Source organism: Lonchura striata, chromosome 23, assembly GCF_046129695.1.
Source record: "Lonchura striata isolate bLonStr1 chromosome 23, bLonStr1.mat, whole genome shotgun sequence".
Taxonomy (NCBI): Eukaryota; Metazoa; Chordata; class Aves; order Passeriformes; family Estrildidae; genus Lonchura; species Lonchura striata.
In genome coordinates, this window is record NC_134625.1 from 3,371,635 (window position 1) to 3,378,278 (window position 6,644).

Here is a 6,644-nt window from a genome sequence, read left to right on the forward strand (position 1 = left end):
GAGATAATGTCTCTCAAATCTGGACACGAGGGCATCCAACCCCCTTCCGCTGGTGGCTGCACTCCAGTTTCAGGACAGAAATGACCAGGAGAAATATGAGAAGTTAGTGACATTCTTGGCTTGGGAATCGTCAGCCTGGCGTGGAAAGGAACGAGATAAAAAGAGATCAGTGTTATTTTCAAGGCCTTGTTTTGTGATGCACTTTGGTACTCACCATTCCAAAGAGGCTTTTGGGCTCCAGGTGAACCTTGCCGAGGAGGGTGGAACAAGTTATTTTTGTTGATGGAGCACACTGGGACAAGAACAGCCTTTAAAAAAGAATTGTGGGGCATTGTGGCTGTTTATTCCCTGCACGCTGTTTTCCTTGAGACAGAAGAGCCAAGGCATGGACAGGAATGCATCCTGCTTTTCCAGGCAGGTGCTGGCAGGAACACTGCCAGAAAACATTGTGAGTGTCTGCCTCACAGGACAGGGGGGTTTTCAGATGGTGCCCATGGATTTGGGATAAACCTCTCGGAGGTTCTAAACACAAGGATGTGTTTTAGAAGCGTGTTGAGTGTGGCAGCCAGAAAAGCAGTTTGTAGAATTCACTTGCAGGGATGAAAGGAAAAGCTTGATGGTCCTGATGGAGCACTGGAGCCCAGAGCAGCCTGGGTACAACAAAGGCACGTTGGTTTGTGAGATAATGATGAAGTGCAGTGCTGGGAACCACCCAGCAGTCATGCCAGGAAAGCTCCAGTGTCCTCATCACTTTGTCACAAAAGGAGCAAGGAGAAACAATCTCCACCCTCTCAGAGTTCAGTTCCAACAGTGACTTCCTCTCTTGGCTGCACCCAGAGGGGCAGGGGAGGCGATCTTGGGGAGAAATCAGTGTGCAGTTTGGTGCTGGTGTTTGCAGCACGTGCATGTTGGTGATGAGGGAAGAATCCAAGGCTTTTTGTTGGCCTAATCAGATAAAAATCGTGCTGAAATCCCTACTGGTGCAGGAGCACGCTTCTGTCACACAGATGCATTCCTCCAGTGGCCCTGACTGTACAGGAGGCAGATAAGCACCAGAGCATCTGCTGAGGAGAGGAGATTCCCCAGAGTTAATGCTCTAAAGGTGGCTGCAAGCACGAGCAAACTGGAGAATACTTTACAGATGGGGAGTTCAGCAGCATTTTTGCAGTAAACAAGACACAAGAGCTCTTGGCCATGGAAGGGAGGGGGGTTCAGCTCCGTTTGCTTGTCCTGCACCCTGTGCCAGCCAGGCTCAGAGAGGATGAGCCCCTGACCTGCCAAGCTGTGCCCTGACCTGATGCCACCCATCTCACCTGCCGTGGTTCTTTCACCCCATCTTGTACTCTGGGAGTGCCCGAGACACCCAGAAATGGCATCCCTTATCACAGAACCCCAGAATGGCTTGGGGTGGAAGGACCTAAAAGATGATCTGGTTCCAAAATCCCTTCCCCTAGCCCAGGTGAGTGGAATTCTAGTCCTTCTATGGAAGTCCAGTGGATTTCTCCAAGGGCTCACAGCTGCCCTGTGCATGTCTCAGCCTCGCAGCAATCAAGCGAAGCTATTAAATATCAATCACTTCCCATGAAGTTGATGTTTTTAATCCCCACGCTGCCTTCTCTTTTCACACACTGGTGACTGGGGCCTCTCCCCACTGTGAGGGCTTTTCCCCCCTTGCCTTATTTCTCCCTCCCACTCGCAGCCGGGAATTAAAAGACATAATAAAGAGCCCTTGAAGCGGACGGGGGGGGGGTGGGAGTGGTGCATAAAAAATAAAAAAAGCAGGTTCCTTGTTGGAGCCAGGGATTCATCTGCCTCTCCCCGTGGAGATGAAGAGGCCCTTTCACCCCAGCAACCAGAAGGTTGAAGCTGGATATGTGCTCAGCAGCACGGCCGGGAGCTGCCAGCCCGGGGTGTGCCGGCGGCGACGTTTCTGCCTCAGATTAGAGGGCACGGTGCAAAAACCCATTAGAGTTGCTGGGGAGACTGTGCCTTCATCAGGCTGCACGCCTGGGAGCGAGCTGGGGTAGCCATGGAACGGGGCCCAGCGTGGCTCCAGCCTCGCAGCAGAGGAAGGTCAATCAGAGCTGCCCAGCCCGTGCCCACCGCGCTGGCCCAGCCCGGCTGGGAGCCCAGCGCCTCCAATACCCCCACCCAGCGCCCTGCTTTGTTCTCTGCCACTGCCCGGCGATTTTCATCACAAATATCCTCTTATTATGTGCTCCCGGAGGGAGAGGGAGGCGGGAGAGGGCCCACACAAAGAGAAAGAAAAGGCTGCTTGCTGGAAAAGCAGTAATTACAGGGCTGGGGATCCCTGGAGGAGGATTCATACGGATTCGACATGGCAGTGGTTCACACGTCCGGACCCTCCAGGGGCAAGCTCCTGGTTTGATTTCATTATCAGCAAGCTGGGCTGCCGGGAGGCTTCTGCCCTGAAATGAGTTCCCAGAAAGGGAAAGTTGCATTTCTTTTATTAGTGGCTTTGAAAGCAGTTTTGCTGCTGTCCCTGCATTTGCTCAGGCACAGGATGGGAGAGCACAAGTGCCACGAGTTGTCCAGTTAGGGAGGGAAAATGTTGCATATAGGTAAAGCCCTATAAAGTAAGGGCCTTGTTACCCCTGTAAAATCATGGCTCAGGTCTGCTACTTTGGCTAAGTAGAAGAGGACTGTGGGAAAGTGACTTAGCTGCACTGGAGGTAGAAAAACCAGTTCTGTAACCATTATGTGTTCACATTGTGATGTATGGCGGTTATTGAATTATATGTTATATATATAATATGTTACGGTTTATATATATATATATATATAAATGCAATATGTTATGGTTTATATGTGTGTTTTTATATATATAATATGTTATGGTGTATACATATATATATATATATATAATATGTTATGGTTTAAAGCTATGTAACTGATCATGGGCTAACTGTGTAAAAAAGCCTGGTTTTTGCAATACAGCATCTCTCCTTCGCACCTGCCTGGGGATCCTGTGTCACTACGGACCCTCGCCCACAGGAAAACTGCTGACAGCATCCCAGAATGGCTCGGGTTGGAAGGCCCCTCCAAGGCCATCCAGTCCCAGCCCCTGCACGGGCAGGATGGGCAGGGACACTTCCATTACCCCAGGATGCTCCAAGCTCTGTCCAGCCTGGCCTTGAACTTCCAGGGATGGGAATCCCCATCTCTCTGGTCTATTATTTATATGTGGCCACAATCTATTTTAGCAAAAGCTGGTGGACTCAACCCTTCAAACACCTCCTAACCCCAGACACGTGGAGACTCTGCTCTCCCAGCTAAGTCAAATCTCTGTCCTTTTCCAAGGGAGGTACAACAGGATCCAGGTGTAAATGGATGCAGGTGAAGTCTCCCAGAAGCAAACTTGACCTTTATGTACTCACTTGTCACAGGTATTGTGTGATTTTCCTCAGTTCAGGCCAGGTGGGGCAGCTCAGCACCCAGAGCATGGCAGTGTCAGGATGTTTGCACAGCTCTAGGTCAGGTAAAAACCCCATTTTACACCTGGGTGAAACGATGGCTCAGATTCACCAGGCCAAGTCCATGCAGGAGCTCTGAGAGAACCCAGCCTGTGCCCTCCCTGCTCAAAAAGCGTGTTAGGTACTCTCCCCCTCCCTAATGCCTCCTCATATATTGGACACCAACAGAAAGGGGGCTTGCTTGGGGCCACTCTGCACCATTTCTCTGGGAAATGCACCTCAGGACCAGATTTTCACCTTGCTTGGTGCTTTGCCAGCAACTCTGGGACACCTGTAGGACACTTAGCAGTGGCAGGACTCATGACGAGACAGAAGCCTCAGGGGAAGATGTTTCTGCAATTAGAACACACACTTTCAGGCAGGTTACCTTGATCCTTTGTGGTTTTATGATGTGCCCAAGACAAGGACCAGCACATCAATGCACTCTGCAGTCCCAGAGGTGAGTACAGGCATTTATTTGATGACAAAAAGTAAGAGATCTGCTGTCATGGACAGAACCCCCAGGAGCAGAAGTCACTTCATTCCCTGTAAGCTCACACCTACCTCTGCACTTGTGGGTGTCTGAGTCCATTATTCTTGGAACAAATGCAAACTGAAGTCTGGGTTTTGGTAACCCCAGTCTCCTATTAAAAAAAAAAAAAATCCCAGAATGGTTTGGATTGGAAGGGACATTAAAGCTCATTTTGTCCCTACCATGGGCAGGGACACCTTCCACTGTCCCAGGCTGCTCCAAGCTCTGTCCAACCTGGCCTTGGACACTGCCAGGGATCCAGGGGCAGCCCCAGCTGCTCTGGGCACCCTGTGCCAGGGCCTGCCCACCCTCCCAAGGAAGAGTTTCTTCTCAATATTTAATCTAATTCTATCCTTCAGCTTAAGGCTGTTCCCCCTTGTCCTGTCCCTACACGTCCTTGTGGAAAGCCCTTCTTCAGCCTTCCTGGAAGCTCCCTTAGGTGCTGGAAGGTGAGCTCTGGAAATGAGTCCCAGGTTAATGGCCTGGCTCCTCACAAAGACAGGCTGACTCCCAAACTCAGACCCCAGCCCAGCATTTGGTTTCCAAACTCCCAAACTCAGACCCCAGCCCAGCATTTGGTTTCCAAACTCCCAAACTCAGACCTCAGGCCAGTATTTGGTTTCCAAACTCCCAAACTCAGACCCCAGCCCAGCATTTGGTTTCCAAACTCCCAAACTCAGACCCCAGCCCAGCATTTGGTTTCCAAACTCCCAAACTCAGACCCCAGCCCAGCATTTGGTTTCCAAACTCCCAAACTCAGACCTCAGGCCAGTATTTGGTTTCCAAACTCCCAAAATCAGACCCCAGCCCAGCATTTGGTTTCCAAACTCCCAAACTCGGACCCGGTTTCCAAACACGCCCAATGTTGCTTTGGGTCTCTCTCTTAATTCCCATCGCCTTTTCTTTCTCTTTATTTACTTCTTCATTTCCATGGGTCTTAATTTCCTGCACGCCGAGCCCCGATGAGCCCGGGCAGTGCCTACATGGGATTGCCCTCCACAGCCTTTCCCTGCTCAGGGAAAGGTCAGCGCTGGAGGTTAGCGTGGCGAGAAGAAAGGCAGCAGCAGCCAGACAGAGCTCTCATAAAGGTCTGGCTGGGAGCCTCTCTGAGAAAATGTCAGCTTGGGGAGGCTGCAACAGCTTTAATCTGCAGTACAAGGGGATTAAAAGACTCGTTCTCACAGGACAAAAGGGAACGGAGGGAGTGGAAGGAGCGGGACAAGGGGAGAATGAAGCCTGCAAGGGGAGGAAGGGAGAAAGTTAAAGAGCTCAACTCTAAAGAGCATCGAGGCTTAAAGAGCTCCGGCTTGGAGTGTAATAAAAGTGAAGTGGCCTGCACAGAAAAGGGGCTCTGGCCAATGGCTTGGCTTTGCTTTTTCACACTAAGCACACACACTTCAGGCTGCTGCAGGCAAGGCGACTTGTTATGTTTGGCTTTGTTGATTTTCAGGGGCAAAGGAGTAGGAGGGGGAAGCAGAAGGTTAATGAGGCTCTGCCAGATGCGGCACTCCAGAGGAGCAGTGGGCACTCTGTGTTTTAACAGTGCTTTAGGGGCTTTGATCCTCACCCTGCTGCCCCTCAGACCCTCCTTGTCCTCGAGGGCCGGGGCAGAGTGGAGGGGCCTGGGAACAGGAAGGAAGTGCCTGGGATTGAGGGATGCTGGCCTCAAGTACTGCTTGAGCAACCTTTGTACCCATCAGCAAGGCTGGGAGAGCGAGAGGGGACTGAAAGGGCAAAGAAAGAAGGGGACTTTAAATACTTTTCAAAAGAAAAAAAAACCAAGAAACAAATCAATGCAGTAGTTGCAGGAGATGTAAAGGCCGAGGAGCCACCAACGCACACAAGGAGATGTGCTCCAGCAGGGAAAGCAGGAACTCCAAACCAGCTCAGGCACTGCAGGAAATGGGGGCTCGCAGGGCTGGAAAATCAACACAGGGCTGCTCTGGGTTTGGACATGGCAAATTATCTTGAAGGCAGGAGGACTTTTCCCCCATCGAGGATGTATTTTTGTCTCCCAAAATCTTTGAAGAAATGATAGGAGAGGAAGGTAAGACACCAACGAGTTCTGAGTTTCTCCCATGAACACACTCACCAGCCTCAGGAACTGCCAGGGAGAAAAGCAGGTTTCCAGCAGGCACTGAATTAACCAGGGCTGTAACAGGTTCTCTCATCTTCCATGTTACCCACCTTCCCAGCTCCACAGCCTTACAACCAGGAGAGATGCTCCAGGAGAACACCAGGCACAGTCAAATAAATGTCTAAATGCCTTGTTTTAGCAGCCCAGCACTGTGCTGGGGCCTGGCTGGCGCTCTGTGCACAAATTCTACTGAGAAGGGGAAAAACCAACTTTGAAACATAATAAGCAAGTTCCAGACAGGAATTAAAGAGCATAGCATATCCAATGGAGACAGGGGCTGCAGTGGCATTAAGGTAGGAAGAATATAATTACCTGACCTGGAGTGTGGCCAGAATAATGGTATTCCTTTATTTCAACAAAGCGAGAAGTGCCAAAACCTGGATTTTCCATTTAAACCCAAAAGATGGCAAATCACAGCCCCCCGATTTCATTCCTCCAACTTTCAGCTGGACGGAACAGTCATCCTGATGAGGGTGAAAAATTAACACCCACCTGACGAGGC